The following is a 16,539-nucleotide window of genomic DNA, read 5'->3' on the forward strand; positions in this document are numbered from 1 at the left end:
GATTCTAACAATTTGTTGAAAACGGTCATGACTGGTTTTGTGTCGACTGCAGTTACCCAACACCCCAACCGTGTAGTTGCTTTTATGGCCTAATTCAGGTCTTTGTTTCTCTTGTTGATGCGTGACTTAGATTAGTCTTCGTATAAAGGCAGACCTTTCTTTTGCTTAAAAATCCATACATAGCCTAGTATAGTACTGACAGATACAACAAGCCTAGAATACAACAGATAACAGACAACAATATATCTGTCATTTACACTTCTGTTTGGAACATTTAAAATTATATTATACTGTAATGAGAATATATATATATATATATATATATATATATATATATATATATATATATATATATATATATATATATAGAGAGAGAGAGAGAGAGAGAGAGAGAGAGATTTGTGTTTTCAAAACACAAATCAGAACAATCAGAATTTCAGTCATACGCCATGCTTTGAGTGTCAGATGAAACAAAATCTCCTTAAGATCTTGCGAAACACTGATTCGTAAGCGCCCCCTAACGGCAAAGCGAATTAGTGCTAAAATAACATATGGCTTGCGAAAACGTTGAATGTTATGAACACAAGAAACTGCCCGTTTTATTGCCCCCCCCCCGCCCTCCTTCTCTCTAGTCTGAATTGACACCCTCCCAGACTTCCAGTCTTAAAATTATGGTAGCCATTTGCATAGCTAACTTTAAAAAAGCTGTTTTCATTGTCAGATGCACCAGTAATTTAATGTCATAGTGCATAAAATAATATTATTAGCTGTCTCATATAGTAAAGATGATAAGAATAATGACAGTCTAATGCCTATTGTCTAAGTGTAAAATAAATTAATATTGGGTCTAAATCAAATTTATTTTAAAGATCCTTCGAACTTATAAAAACCTTTCATTGTGCAAAAAGGTTCACTCAAAAAGACAAAACGTCATACAGAAGCAATGTAAAATTTTTCTTATGAGTCTATGAATCACTTTGTCTCTGGAAATGCTGATGCATGAGAACTGCCATAAAGCCGACCCCCCCTTTCCCCAGACACCCCACACCCCACACCCCACACCCCCACCTTTTTGGTCAGCCTTATGCAAATACAAGCACTCATTTCTCAGCATTCATAATGCAGGACTTACAGCTCTGGGATGTGAGATGGCGCGGCGAGGAAACGAGCCACTGTGTGTCCCACCAGTATGACCAGTTAAGGGAAGAGTACTACAGGAACCCATCACAGCACTTACATCCATTTACCAATTACCTGGAGAGGAGACAGGGAGATAAGACACTGCTGTGCGGTAGCACTCGTGTGAAGGTCTGCAATTACCCCGCAGCTCTCTGCCCAGCACGTGCCCACAGCAGGACAGCGTCAGGACCACGGCAGGACAGCGGGACGCGGGACGGCCCGAACCCACTCCAAACAGGAGCGCAAAAAGGGCAGCAAACATGGGATTTGGAGCCTGGTTTCCGTGACCTGCAGGGCAATAAAGCAGCTCAGGGTCCCACCAGCGCACAGTTGCCCTCACAGCACAGAGGCAGCTCAGCGCACACACAAACATGGAGGGGGGACATTTATGCATCCGCGTTAGGCCATATGTCTGATTACCCAGAAATAGTTTCAGTCAAAGCATAAAGCCGTCAGAAATATTTCAGTATTCCAAAAGTGGGCTTTGTATTTTTGTAAGACATTTCTGTGTAGCTACCTGACACCATTGTAAATGAATACTTCAACGAATTTTAAACAACTGCACATGGTCAGATAATAATTCTAGTCTTAAACGAGTCACATTAGGAAAATACATTAGGAAAGTGTTTATAGTGTATCTGTGTATCTTACAGTGTCACTGTAGTAAACTGTTTGCTATGGATGCTTTCTACACTGAATAGGAATTCATCTTGTTTCATAAGGATGGTGTGTAAACACAGTATTTTTTACAACCTTAGCAAATTTAGCATACAATAAAGTCCATCATTAGTTTTGTAGCATTGGATCCACTCAAATACAATGGGCTTTAAATTAAACAATAATGATACAGTATATTAAAGCGAAAATTGTAATAGGTATTTCTACCAACATTGGGTAAATAATACAATTGGGAATTATAAGTCACGGAACTAATTTATTTTAAATTAAATTGTCACATTTAGTCAGGAAGACATCATTAAACGCTGGGATCTCCAGTTCTGCCTGAGTCAGTTTGTTCAGTTGAAAGGTGAAGGCCGGATCTGTGAGGTCACTGACATGATCATTCAGGAACATTCCACAGTTCAGCCTTGAGCACATCTCTAATAGGTTTGGTAGCATGTTTTATCTCTGGCAACCATGGATGTCCATGACATCATGCTGTAAGGATGACATGTTTTCAGTCGTGAGCGTTTCCTCTTTTTCTCTGCGTTTTCCTCCATCACTCCTGAATAACTCTTGAGCAAATCAGCAGGTTTGTTTGCCTGTTTGTTTCATCGCTGAAAGGATTCTCCTGTGATGTTCATGTGTGTAGATCACGATTATTACCGTGATGTTTCACCCGGTGTAGCTGACATTCTGAATCACTTTTACCTTCAAGTGATTATTTTATATCCAATGTCCTAGAACCAAAAAATTATTATCCAATACTTTACAAGACAGGCTGTGCTGCAACTGGAATATAGTATGTACACGAATACACAAATGCATAAATACTCTGTGTAATTACATGACAGTCACTACAGGACATTATCACAACTGTGTAAATACATAGCCCTGTGTAAAACACACCAAAAAAAGTAACATCCACCCAAGAACTTGTGAGAGAAGTGTCATTACTCGCACTGTTATTCCCCCTCTACCTGCGCGGGGAGCTTCCGTTAGCGTTTCTTCTCAGCAAAAGGACAAGACTGAGGTTAATGTAGAACGCCTCGAGGTGGAGTGCATGGACATCATAAAGATGAAAAGGTGACTAGCAGCGCACGGGACGGCCCATTGATTCTCCATGGAAAGCATAAAGCAGATGTGCATCTCTGATAAGTGCAGATTGGTTATCTATGCATAATTACACACAGCCATGGGGTGAGGCGCTCACAGGAAGCCGGGGCCATTAAATTTGCCCGGGGAGCAAGAGGTTTGTTGCTTTAGCTCTCTCTCTCCTCGCCACGTGGTCCGCGGGCGGCTCCCGTCAGCGCCAGAACCACGGACGTGTGCCACACTCGGGCGGCTGAGCCCCGACACCGCCTCCTTCATCAGGAGAGTATCATCAAACACAGGAGATGTGGATTAGCGATGATTAGCAGGGATTATAGCTGGTTAATGGTGGGAAAATACATTAGGAGTCATGGGCTCGGGGGGTTGGGGGGATTTTGCTCACGCTAGCGGATTTGCATTGATCCACAGCAAATGAATGAGGATTAGCCGCATCTATCCGCCAAGAGATAAATAACATTAAGCGCATTATTTGGGCGCAGGCTGCTATTAATGACATTACAAACACTACAACAATGCTGGTAATTATGCCTGCATAATGCATTTATTGCTATTTTTAAACTGCTGTCTTTCCTTTAAGCTCGTGAAGGGATGGAACCTGGTACAATATTCCACTGAAGCATACCATAAAACTTCCCATCATCATGTGAATTACATGAACCTGCAGTAAAGGTCCTCGACCTCTGGCACCGGGCTAGGCCCCTGCAGGTCGTGCGGAGAAGTACAAAGTTTGCACCTCACAGCACACAGAGTTAATACAAAAGTCCTTGCAACCCACACCCCAACCAAAATCAATCATCAGACTCCTCAGGTCTCAGAGCCACTTCTGTACTAGTCTTGCTCTCTAGACACCATCTAGATCGGAGCTCTTTTAGAGTCACATATGCAGTGGTGCACACAGATTTAGCCATTACATCCAATACGTATCCAGTAAAATATGCTACATTGCTATTGTCACAAGCATTCTATTAGCCATATGGCTCTATACTAAACAGAGACCAAATATACAGTATATTTATAGCCAACCACTAATCATAAAGGGTTATTTTGCTGTATCTTTCATAAACATGAAAATGGGCATATGTAGCTTACCTAGACAATGCTAGCCGATTACTGTAGTGACATGTCCTGAGACAGAGATCAAATGGACTTCATTTGTAGAGTCGTGACATTATATTTATGTTAAGATGCTCATGCAAAAGTCTTGAGGTGCAGAGATGGGGGGGGGGGGGGTGTCAATGTCAGGGTGGGGGCAGGTTTGAGGGTATTACCTCATAATTCCTTTATGAAAGTGGAAAGGCCACGGCAGTAACTTGCTCTAAGGCGTAATGTAGTCCGCGCTGGATCAGTCATGAGGTGAGATGATGGAGTTGGCGGGTTTGTTTTGGTTTTTCTTTTTTTTTTTTTCTTCGTTTTTTTACATCCATCAACCCACTCTCTCAACCTTTGGTCTCATTTATGTAGTAAATGCCTGACCCCAACAGTGAAGGGCAGTGTGTGGGGGCCGGTGGAGAAAGAAGAGAAAAAGATTTTTTTTCCTTTTTTCATCAAAAATTCCTTCTCTTCCACACCTCAAGGTTCCACACCTCAGAGTTCCATGAAAGCCAAGCAACACTGTGGCCACACAGTGATCAGCTGTTTACCATATGAAAAGCCACAGCTGAGAACAGAAGGGAGAGGACACTGTGTTATTTATGATGCAGGGTACCGTAGGTGTGTCTTCCCTCCTTCAAGTAGGTTCTAAAGTGTGGACCTAAATATAGAGGTTACAAGTGCAGATTGGGAGAGTTCCTTAAGTCCTCCCTCTGTCCTTTGCTTCGGGTGGGGAGGACTCACAACCCTGCAGGCTGGCAAAATAGCTAATATTTTTTATTAAAATGACAAAAAATGCAACCTTGATGTCTTCGTGTCTTGGCGGAGCGGAGAGATACGATGACATGCAACATTCTCCCAACACATCCGAACTGTTGTCTTCCAACATATCCATCATATAACACAGAGATCCAGTTAGTCACGCATTATAGGACCATCAGTTGGGTCAAAATGCAATGATTTAAAGAAAATCTACTTTCATGATACCAAGACAACAATTGTAAAGTAGTTGTTCCCCCCCTGAATCAGTAATATGGTATCGACATAGTTTAGACACTAAGGATGGATCAGACTTATATTCATTAAATTACATGAAGTCTATCACATACCCACAACTGGTCAGAACTCACATTTCATTGCTGTACGGCGGAATCGGGCAAAAATCATCTCTTGACTTGCGGCTGAAATGACCCAACTGTTGGGTCTTTTCTGTAGTTACAGTGGGTCTGTGTGCATGGCCTGTTTTCTGATCTCTCCTCCACCATCCTACAGGGCTGAAGGCCTGCTCCAGAAGTGTGCTCAAGGTTGCAGATTTAATAGCTCGCCCAGAAGGCCGACTTCTTAAAGGCAGTGTGAAGTCAATGCTATAGACTGGCCAGCACTTCACCTTCAAACCTTACCTTTGTATTGTGGTCAGCCTGGGGACTGGGCTTTCAAGACTTAAATCACAAGGTTGACTCTTGAATAAAGAAAGGGAAAAAACTGCTATAGCCCTTGAGGGAGAACTGCTAGACAACGGGAAGGTCATGTGTATCTGGATATATTCATAGTCTTTCAATCAATGGCACAGAAGTATTTTATTTATCATTTTCACAATTCATGTGTGCCTTATACAAACTTAAAACTGTTTTATGTTATCTGTGAATGGTTATTAGCGCACACTAAAGCAACAAACAAACGCTCAAGGTTTACAGAACGTCGCATTGTTTAGAACAATTATTGTTCTGGGGATTATTTTAAGAACTTTTAATTCTTAAGACATTTGTGATGTTTATGATTTGCAAGTATATGCAAGTATATATTGCATGTTCGGACATTATTTTGGTATATTTTAATCTAAAGGAAACCAACCTAATCTCAAGGCAATCTGAAAATATGCAGTGAAATCCATGAACAATATCTAACAGATTAGGACCAGCAGATTTCTCAGGCATTTCTTTATATCCATTACATAATCTGAAGCATGAGACATACTGAAACATGATACTACAACATCATCATGTCTAATTCACACATATTGTATTGATTTACTTATTGTTTATACAATAAATCCGATTTATTTATTTATTGCAGTTATAATTTTTTATAAATCCTACACTTTTCATAAATCCTTTTGTACCGCTTGGCCGCATTGTGTGTGGAACAGGTCATTTCACATGCAGGAGTGATCTCTCTCCAGTGCGTGTGATCTCTGTGAGAGTGGGTTGGATGGTGGATGTCTGCTCTGCCCTCAGCGTGCTCTCTCCGCAGCCAAGAGGCAAGTGCAAATGAGTCCTTCGGCTCTCGTCAGCCAACATAACAACAACAACAACCACCAAAAGAAGAAGATGGAGAAGAAGAAGAAGGAGATGAAGAGAGAGAGAGAGAGAAATAAATAAGGCAGATGAAACGGGGAGAGAGGAGGGAGCGAGACGCCACGAGATGAAATGCAGAGGTGCCGCGGAGCTCAAGGACGTGGCGCGCGACTGCGTAATTAGAAATGTACACAGATGATTTAGATGCGGAGATCTGATTAGGGAAAGCAGCTCTGTCTTACTCTTAATCAGCTCACTTCGGAGAGCTTCTCCTCGTCACAGGGGGTGGGAGAGATGCCAGGAAGAGGGGGGGGGACTCATCCTCCTCAAACATACTGAGAGACTGAGAGAGACAGGGAGGGTGGCAGACAGACTGACTGACAGACTGACGTGTACCAGAATGAGAGTCAAACATGCATAGACTGCCAGGCAGACAGAGAGAGAGACAGATAAACAGAAAAACTTGTGATGCACTGAGACTGTCAGAGGATTATGAACAGGATAACTGACAGACAGGGAGTGAGAGGGAGCAAAGAGAAGTTTAAATGCAATAAATGTAGAGGTGAACATCAAAAAGTCAAGCTGATTTAAAGATCATGAAATATTCTTTGTCAGTTTTAAACCCTTGCAGGAGACAAAGACTGTATTAGTTTTTGATATGTTGAACCTTTTTTAAAATATCTGCCAAACTTTACCTTGTGCAAATAGGTCACATCTTGGTATGAGAAATCTGGGTTTGAATCCTAACAAACTAAACATAGGAGAAAATAAAAGACAGAATACATGATAAAACTCTAAAACGGTCTCAGCGGTGAGAAGGACACTTTATAAGACTTAACTGGAAAAGTGGACCAGTGAAGAGTGACGGAGGGGCAAGAGTGATATAAGAAACAGAGTGAGAGAAAAAACAGAGTGACACTCCGGCACTAGCGTCCGACACTAGCGTCCGGCTCTAGCGTCTACTCCGTCTCCACGCACAGAGGAGCCAGGCCCCTCCCACTGACACCGCGTACAGCAGAAGAGAGCAGACACAAGGAGAGTGATAATGAGAGCAGCAATTAAAAAAAACACCTCCCCCTCCACCCCCCCCACACCTCCGCCCCCGCTACGCTCCACACCAGCCTTGTTATTGATCACCTTTAACCTCTACGTTCAGCGGTGTCACAACTACCATTTAGGTGTTCCCAAGGGCTGAGCCGCCATCGATGACACCCCTGCCCCATAAATCATTAGAGGCCCTGCCGTGTCTGCTGCCCAGGGGGATGACATTCAGGGCCACTAGCCTGCCGTTCCCCCTCAGCACGCCCCACGGGGTCAGAGGTCACCCAGACGCCCCCGTGCTTGGCACTCCCCCAGCCCACTGCTGCTGCCCGTTTGATTTTTAAATCAGAACAAAGGTCAGCAGGATCTGCGTCCCTCACAGAGCTCTGTGTGTGTGTGTGTGTGTGTGTGTGTGTGTGTGTGTGTGTGTGTGAGAGAGAGAGAGAGAGAGAGAGAGACAGTCACTTTCACCCCATTAATACTCTTAATCTCACTCTCATTTGACAGGGCAGAGCCTCATGGTTGTAGGAGCAGAGAAGTCAGCCTGTGTCAGAGGTGATAAAGCCAAACACACAGCAATGCTGGGAAGTGTCATTCCAGACAAATATCTGAATTTAGCTGTGTCAGAACTGGATGAAAGAATCACTGATGATTACTAGGGCTGGCAGCTGGGCTCCAGCTTGACTACGCGTGTCTACTGGACCCTGCTTTTCTCTGCTAGAACTCTCTAGACATCACGCACTGGCCAGATGTTGGGTCTCCCCAAACGGTGAGCTACCTTATCACTGCCTTATATTAGCTGGGGCACGCAGCACACTTGACTGAGTACAATAAAGACACATACACATGCACACACACACAAACACACGCACAAGCACGTGCGCTCAGAATTTCCAAGCTAATCAAGCTAATAAATTGGAATAAATCTTTAACAATAAACCCTTGAGGAATGATCTAAATGTAATTCAATTTAAACCTATTAATCACTGTCATTATAACTTCCAAGGATGTAATTAGTTCTTTTTTATAATAATACCACACAACTACCAACAAACAGTACACACAGTGACAAATTAACAATAAAGTCAACAATAAACTTGCGTTGCCATAGAGATTATAAGCAAGAGACATCATATACCGCCTCCAGCCCACCTGCAGGTGAGGTGAGATTCAGCTGCTCTATACTGAGCAGTACCTTTACTAACAAGGTTAATAGTTTTGGCACTTCGTTGGAATATTTCTGTGCCGCAATTTACTGCTAGTCACAGGCCTCAAATGGCATTTACTGTATAGATGACAGCTCTGTGCATATTGGGGGTTTCCAGCAGTCCTTAGGTAGGTACAGAAGCCCAACATGCAGATGACTGCATCAGAGGCTCGACGAGAGTGAGTGACAGCAGATCAATGTGTGTGTAGTCGCTTAGGCTGACAACTGGGTCCAGTGGAGGAGACCGAGGCCGGCTGGGTAAAACAGGCTTCAAAGGTCTGCTGGGTCCACTTATTTGGGGAGGAGGGGAAACAAAACAAATGTGCCCTGAAAAAGCCCTGAGAAGATATCACTTTAAGTGTGGGCTTCAAGTGTTTGTGTGCCTGGGAGGAGAAGTTTTGTGGGGTGGGCTAACAGCTTTCACATCTCTCCTTCCCTCTCTCCCTCCAGTACTCTTTCTCCCTCAAGCCGTCAATTAGTGAGCTGTGGCTTCTAAGCTGTGGCTTCTCTTCCTCACATGTGCCTTTGTTGCCGTGGCAGTGGCTCCCCGAGCCTGGCTCCGCCTTTGAAGGCCCGGGATGAGACGGCGGCCAGGTTACCCGTGGGTCTCCTCCGGGAGCCCCGTGTGCCTCCCCGGATAAACAGGCGGCGGGGAAGGACGGCTAAAGGCCCTTTCAACCAGCCGGCCCAGCCCGCTCACCAGCACATCTTGACTGCGGGCCAGCGTTTGCACTCTCGCAGAGCTCTTCAAGTGGGCTTCAAAAGAGCAATCGAGTGGAGGGCCGTCCAGCAGTACCAGCTGGGCTGGAGAGCGTTTAGTCTGAGGTCAGGAGAAAAGGCCCGAAATCTGAACTCTCAATTAGCAAGCGATAATCACAAAATGTCCTTCACAGGCGCGAGGCAAAGATCATTGCTCTTACAAGTGTTGGCAGCAACGCGTTACTGCACTGCTGTCTGATTACGCGATGATTCTCTTCCTGATGACAGTGGTGGTAATTAGTGTGAGTGTTGACCGCTGGACTGTCAAAGCCCGCGTGTGTGGGGACGCGCAGCCCGAGCAGCTGTTTGCAGCGCCGCACACGGCGAGGTGCAGACACCTCCCTCTACCTTCACACCCCTCAGTCCCAGACACGCCAGACCAGGAGGTCCCCACCACAGCTCCATCCATCACGGAGGCTGCCTAACCGCCCACCGTGCTGGGCCGCTGGCTCTATAGCTCAGCCGTGACGTGGCCGTCGATGTCCACCCTGAGAGACCCCCGCGCGCTTGTTCGAGCTGGCCCAGCACTCTCCTGTCAGTTAGCCACACATCCGCTTTCCATCACACGCCTCTCCTTCTCCATCCATCAGTCCCGCCACACACGACACACGGGTGTCTGTTCAACAACCCTCCGCTGTTCCCCCTCACTCCACTAGAATGTAAAAGGCCAGGAAACCCCAAAAGGGACCAATCAGAGGAAGGTGACAACGGTGATGGCCTTTGGAAAGAGCAGGTGGCATATCGAGCAGGACGGGTTGGCTTGTTTTTAGGAAGCACCTCATATTTACTCCAAATGGTGTAGAGGGAAAAAAATGTGAATTAATGAAGAGCCAGTGTGCATGAGAGTATTCACAGTGTGGTGTGAAGGCTGAGAATGACACGGCCACAATGTCACAACTGTACATGTGCCAGAACTTCACTAAATATGTATGTTCTGATTGATGGAGAACAATAACACAAACGCAAGGCATTATCAGTAACAAAAACATTGACTATGGCTCCCACTCAGTGTTGGTTTATATATTCGTGTGTGTGTGTGTGTGTGCCCGCACCAAGCTCCAATACAGAGATCTCACTTCTGAACAGTCAGAAGCAAGAGGTTCAATGCCTACGGACCTCATGTGCTCTGAGACCAAAGCAAATTTTTAGACTTTACTTATTTGATGTTTACGTGCTTGTGGACATGTCAAAGAGGCATTATGTTGGTTACACAATATATGGGTTCAACAGATTCCCTAAACTGATTGTGTACCTCGGGAACAATGGACACAGGAGTCCTCACTGGGGTTCAGAGGGCAATCGGCCCACCCACGTCCCCATGAGGCGAGCGGGGTCTCAGGAATGCTGGGAGTTAGCCGCGCACAGACACTCAGCTTTGAAACACACCCAGCCTCTCCCCTGTTACACCCCTGGGCTGGCTCGCCCCTCAGACCAACTAACGCAGGCTGGGCTGGGCCAACCGGGCCAACCGGGCCAGCCGGGCCAGCCGGGCCAGCCGGACACAAGAGGCATCTCGGATGCTGCCACACTTCGTCTCAGATTCCTAGCATCTGGTCGGAAACACAAAGGTGACACAGTGTGTGCGCAAACGCGTGCGTGTGTGTGTGTGTGTGTGTGTGTGTGTGTGTGTGTGTGTGTGTGTGTGTGTGTGCCCCTGCCACAGGGAGCGGTGTGGGGAGGGGAGATCGAGCACAGATGTCCCGCCGTAGTGCTGCTTTGAATGTGTCTGTTGTGAGAGTGGCGGGGAAGCGCGTCGGAGGCCCGGGCCTACGCTCGGCCGGCGTCTGAATGGATGGAATTCAACATGGCAGAGCAGGCAAGCTGATGGTGCAGCCGTGAAACAATGCCCTCTCTTACCCCTCACTTACACTCTCTCTCTCCCTCTCCACCCCTCACACTGGCTTCTCATTATTCTCTTCCCCATTCTCTTTGCTCTCTCGCATCCCATGTGGTGTTTCCATTGTGACGGAGACCTATCCTCGGCTCTGTGCTACGCCATTCCGCCTCATTACTACCCAGAGGCCTTCAGATGTGCTGTAAATCATAGGGGGCAATGGATATTTTATGATAAAGTTGGTGGGACTGGAGAGATGAAGAATGTCTGAACACGGTGCTGTTCCACCTCTGATCTGCCTCTGCACTGTTGCAGCAAGTCCTCGCACTTCACTACACTGTCAAACACACAATACATTTTTAACGGGAAAGCTATGGAGATGACAGTGCTGTGTTCTGTGCAGCTGCGGGAGGGAGTCACACCCAATAGCACGTGATGATTGATTACAGGCCATAATTTTATGATTGATCTATTGATTTTGTGTCCAGCAGTCCTTTGCCTGTTAACAGGAGACATATGGTGTTACTCGGGGGATATAAAGCAGGCATGAAGAGGGCCCTGAGACACCTCTCCCAAGGAATGGAGTCTGTGAGATAACAGAACTCCGTACGGTCCCTTTAGATACACATGAAACAATCCTGATCACAGCGCACAGACGTCTCACTCTTCATCCACTGCATACTTTAGAACAGACTCTACATTCAAGTTTCTTAAAGGAAAAGCAAGTTGCAACTAAGACGAAAGCACTGATGGCAGGCACATGAAAACATACAATTGTAAACATTATAAACTAACTAACTAACTAATTCATAACACAAGGTTTTTTTAGGGATGACTAAGAGCAATGTATGCAGGTTAATGTCCTGCAAAGCTAGCATCTTATGAGATTTAAGAACATGAGAACGAGGCACAGTGAAATCACCAGTGATCTCTTTCCATCTCGGTGTTTATTTGACAGTGAAAAAGTGACAATGCTTTCAAACATACACTACTGCTAAAATGTCTTTCATAAGCTTATTAATCACTCTTCTGGTGCCAATATCAAACTCGTTTTAGTTATTAACAGGATCATTGCTATATACACATGTCTGTGTTCCTCACTGTAGGGTACAGCAGGCTACAGAGGATCAGGTTAGTCACCCTGATTTAACCATTCAGCAGTGACTCTTCCCCACAGTGACTCACATATAACAGTGCAAGTGAAGTGTAGTGAATACTCTACATTCAAATACTCTACATTCAAATCCACTACATTCAAGTCCACTACATTTAAACTACATTTACAGGATCTAGCAGATAATCATATCTAGATAAATAGTTATCTACTCAGAAAGTAATAATTTTTATGATAATTTCTAGCTTTGTATATAAGTATCAAGGTTTTAACAGGACGTCAGCAAAGGGAATTTTCACATGAGAGAAAAGAGGGGCACTTAGGTATGTACACATGTGGTTTTCAGTGTTCACTGATGAAAAATGTTCTACAACACGATAACCAGCAAACACTTGCCTTCACTTGACTAAAAAAACACAAACTTATTTTTCAGATGTGGTCATCATGCCATCATATTTAAGGCTGCTATTAATGTAAACCTGCAATACTGCAATAAGTTGATTATCTCTAATGTTTACTATCTACAATACTCTAGAGAGGTGCTGTTAGTATAGGTAGCCATTACGTAGACGTTGCATAGACGTTGCATAGACGTACAATACATGCAATGCTTAGAAATTATTATGTAAAATACATTTTAAACTTGTTAGAAATTAGAATTAGATACAAATCTACTTTGTGGGACAGAGACAGCCCTAAAATGTACAACAGGATTAGATAGGATAAAAATTCTATTAGCTAAATACTTTTAAATGTCAAATATAGATAACTGCAAGTTTAGTTGATGTATTAGAGACCAGTGGGATCAGTATTCGTAAACTCAGAGGTCTTGAGGACTGCTTCACTCTAGCAATATCTAGATGACTTTGATATTACCAACAGATCTGGTTATCAACAACCAAATGGTGTCCCAGCAGAATTAAGATAAAAGACGAAACAAGACAAGAGAGATGAAATTGCACTTACAGTGGACATCATGGTGTGGTACTACAATCAGAGGTGTCAATTCCAGGTTCAGAAAGTAAAAGTCCTCACCAGGATTTTGCTCAGGCAAGCTTGAGCAAAGCTTTTACTTTCTGAACCTGGAATTGACACCTCTGACTACAATTTATTTAAACTTAGGACAGGTCAAGGCTTCTGATTAATTACTTATCAAAAAAGAAAAAAAAAAGAATAACTATTACTACGTTAAGGGAGTGTGAGTGTGAGAGAGGCAGAAAAATAGAAGAAAAGGATGAAGAAAAGGACGCAGAAGAGGACGAAGAGGAGGACGAAGGTGCCCCTTGCTGAGCAGCCCTTTGTTGCCAGAGTCTGTGAGTGTGGGAGGGCAGTGCAGATGAGACAGAAACATTATGGCTGGGAGCAGAACCACGGTGCTGGGCCCAGGAGGCTGGCCTGGCACGGGCCACGCTGGCCTCTAGGTAATTCATTCTCTGAGTGGCCCTTGTCCCTCAGGAACAAAGTGCCTGCTTGTTGGAGCACAGCACTCTGAAGCAGTTACCCATCTCCCTGCTGGGCTCTGAGATACGACGCAGAGCTGCGGCGGTGTGAATCTGGCCACGTGGTGCTTATTACCCACCCACAAAGGGCCGCTTCTTCTCAAAATTTAGAGTCCCATAAAAACATTATTGTGCAGCGTCTGGGATCGTTTGTCCACTCCACAATGGAATCAAAAACCAAAATGTTGACCCCTCCAGTCTTTCGGGGTGCATTTTTCAAATTCTGCGTCCCATCCCCCTCCCCTCCGCCGACACTGGCCGGCCCACGCTGACGTCCTTCGGCCTGCGTCCCGCGGCCTGCGTCCCGCGGCAAGCCTACGCAGCCAAAGTCAGCACAAAGGTATTTCAAAGGTTACATGGTCAAAGTCTTGACCGGAGAGCCCTTTAGCATTTTGGTTCCCTCCTAGAGCCAAACAGAGGCCTCTCTGTCTCGGGTTTGCGTCCAGGCCGGTGCCTCTTTGCGTCCTCGTGGGTCAGAGCGAGCGTCTCAAACGCACCACACCGCCTGCCACTCCACCATGGCCATGAATCTACGGGCTCCACCATTAACGTTCTAAATATGGCCACTCCACATGGCTCCACTCCTACCTGCCAAGCGAATGTGCAAGGTCATGTCAGTCTATTAACCACATTAAAATGTTGCAATTATGGTAATTGGCAACTCCTAATGCGAGTTTGGGTAGCTTTGCTCCGGGCAATTAATCATAACGGATTAACCGATGACAGTTACGAGAGGTACAGGTCAAGTGTTTTTTCCAAGTTCCACTGACCAGTCCAAGAACGCCCCTGACCACGCCGAGCCCTCCCAATCCACCTCTCTGCAGTTGTCTCGTGTCCCAGAGACACACGTGAGCACACGTGAACGTTCGGCTTCGGGAAAATATTTTCTTCTGTTTATCAATGAATCGGTTGCTGAACGGGTTGCATTCCTGCACAGTTCATGGGGCTGGAGTTGTTTGTTTTACACCATGTGGTAATTAAATCAGACTCTGCTGCACGACTACAGCACTGAGCATTTTAGTAGAGGGAACCTTAGAGTCTGGCAGATACTGTTGCCTGAAAGTGTTAAATAAGAGACACAATAAGGTCTACGACTAAAGGTTCTGTTTTCTTGGCCCTGTAGCAGCATCCTGCACCGGCGGATTCACCCACCCCACCCTCCTCCACCCACCCCCACCCCACCCTCCTCCACCCCCCACCCCCACCTCCACCCACCCCCACCTCCACCTCCACCCCCACCCCCACCCCCACCTCCACCCCCCACCCCCACCTCCACCCCCCACCTCCACCTCCACCCACCCCACCTCCACCCCCCACCTCCACCCCCACCCCCACCCCCACCCCCCCCACCCCCACCCCCACCCCCGTGCCCCTCCCCCTGCCTCTCCAAGCGGCCCTGACTGGGTCTCTCTGGGAGAAGAGCGCATTCGCCTTTCATCCCCTCTTAGAGGACAAACATCAGTCCCATCTCGCCAGCCTTCCATATTCATGAGCCTCTTATAAATATCTGATAGCGGCCGCTCTACAGCTGTTTAGCTCTGAGAGCAACGCTGAGCCTTCACACACACACACACACACAGAGGGAGCTGCGTACGCTCTGGTGTAAGCACTTACTGGTCCCAGTCTGATCTGGACCCTCATCTCCCCGTGTGCCCCAGCTGCCCAGATAGCATCAGCTCATAGCAGGGCGATCACTCTCAGCTTAATTAAAGCACAAGTGTGACCGCCAAATGAGAGAAGAATCTTTAAAAGCTTTATTTGCTTTCTTCTTGACAGTACACTGCTTATCTCACAGACAGAGCACGAGAGAGAGAGAGAGAGAGAGAGAGAGAGAGAGAGAGAGAGAGTTGTATGGAGACTCACATAATTATCACACTTCAACTGGGGTTTAAGCACCTTAAGATCACGATCACTACTTGGATCATTTTCAGAATGAACAAATAGTACATCTGAAAACAATTCAGATTCAGCTGGGTTTGCATAGTGAATCAATGTAAAAGGCTTTCATTCATGGGATTATTACTGTCTGTGGTGCCACAGCAATAAGATTGATGGCTCTTGGTTCTGTATCTACCTCTGAAACCTATCTGTCTACTACTAAATGTCAGTGTTCACACATCAGGAGTGCTGTTGTCACCCCAAATGACACAATAACATTTTTACATTAAAACTTAATCATTACTGTAAGATCTACACAAATCAGTGATAATCAATAAATGTTCTAATCAGAGATGCATCGGTCAAGCTCATCTAGATATTTTCAAAATGTACTTTCCGTAAATTCTATGTGACAGCTTTTGAGCCAAGTTCATCAAAATTCTGTGGATGTTCTGGTGTTTCTAGTTACAAACACAGAGAGTGCAAGGATCAAACAGAACAGGGTAATCTCACAGGCTCAAACATTTTATTACAAGGTACTCAATGTGTATTATCATCAACAAAAGTTAAAAAAAAAAAAGAAATAAATGTTAAAGAAGCCTGATTATGCAATGCGCCGTCAAAGACTACAGTTTTCTAGTTTTGAATCTAATCATTTCAAAAAGACTCAATTTTTCAGAAGAACTCCATGAAAACAACATAGTCATACTAACCAGAGATGAGCAGGAGTGAAACAAGAGGTCTAACTTCATAACACCTACTGATAATTAACACCACTAATTAAAGTGAGTGCGTTCAGAAGAACAGAGATATTCAGGAGGTGAAACTCTTAAATTCAAGCAAAACAATGAAATGTAGCATCAGCTTTCAAC

Source organism: Brachyhypopomus gauderio, chromosome 13 (genome assembly GCF_052324685.1).
Source record: "Brachyhypopomus gauderio isolate BG-103 chromosome 13, BGAUD_0.2, whole genome shotgun sequence".
Classification (NCBI taxonomy): Eukaryota; Metazoa; Chordata; class Actinopteri; order Gymnotiformes; family Hypopomidae; genus Brachyhypopomus; species Brachyhypopomus gauderio.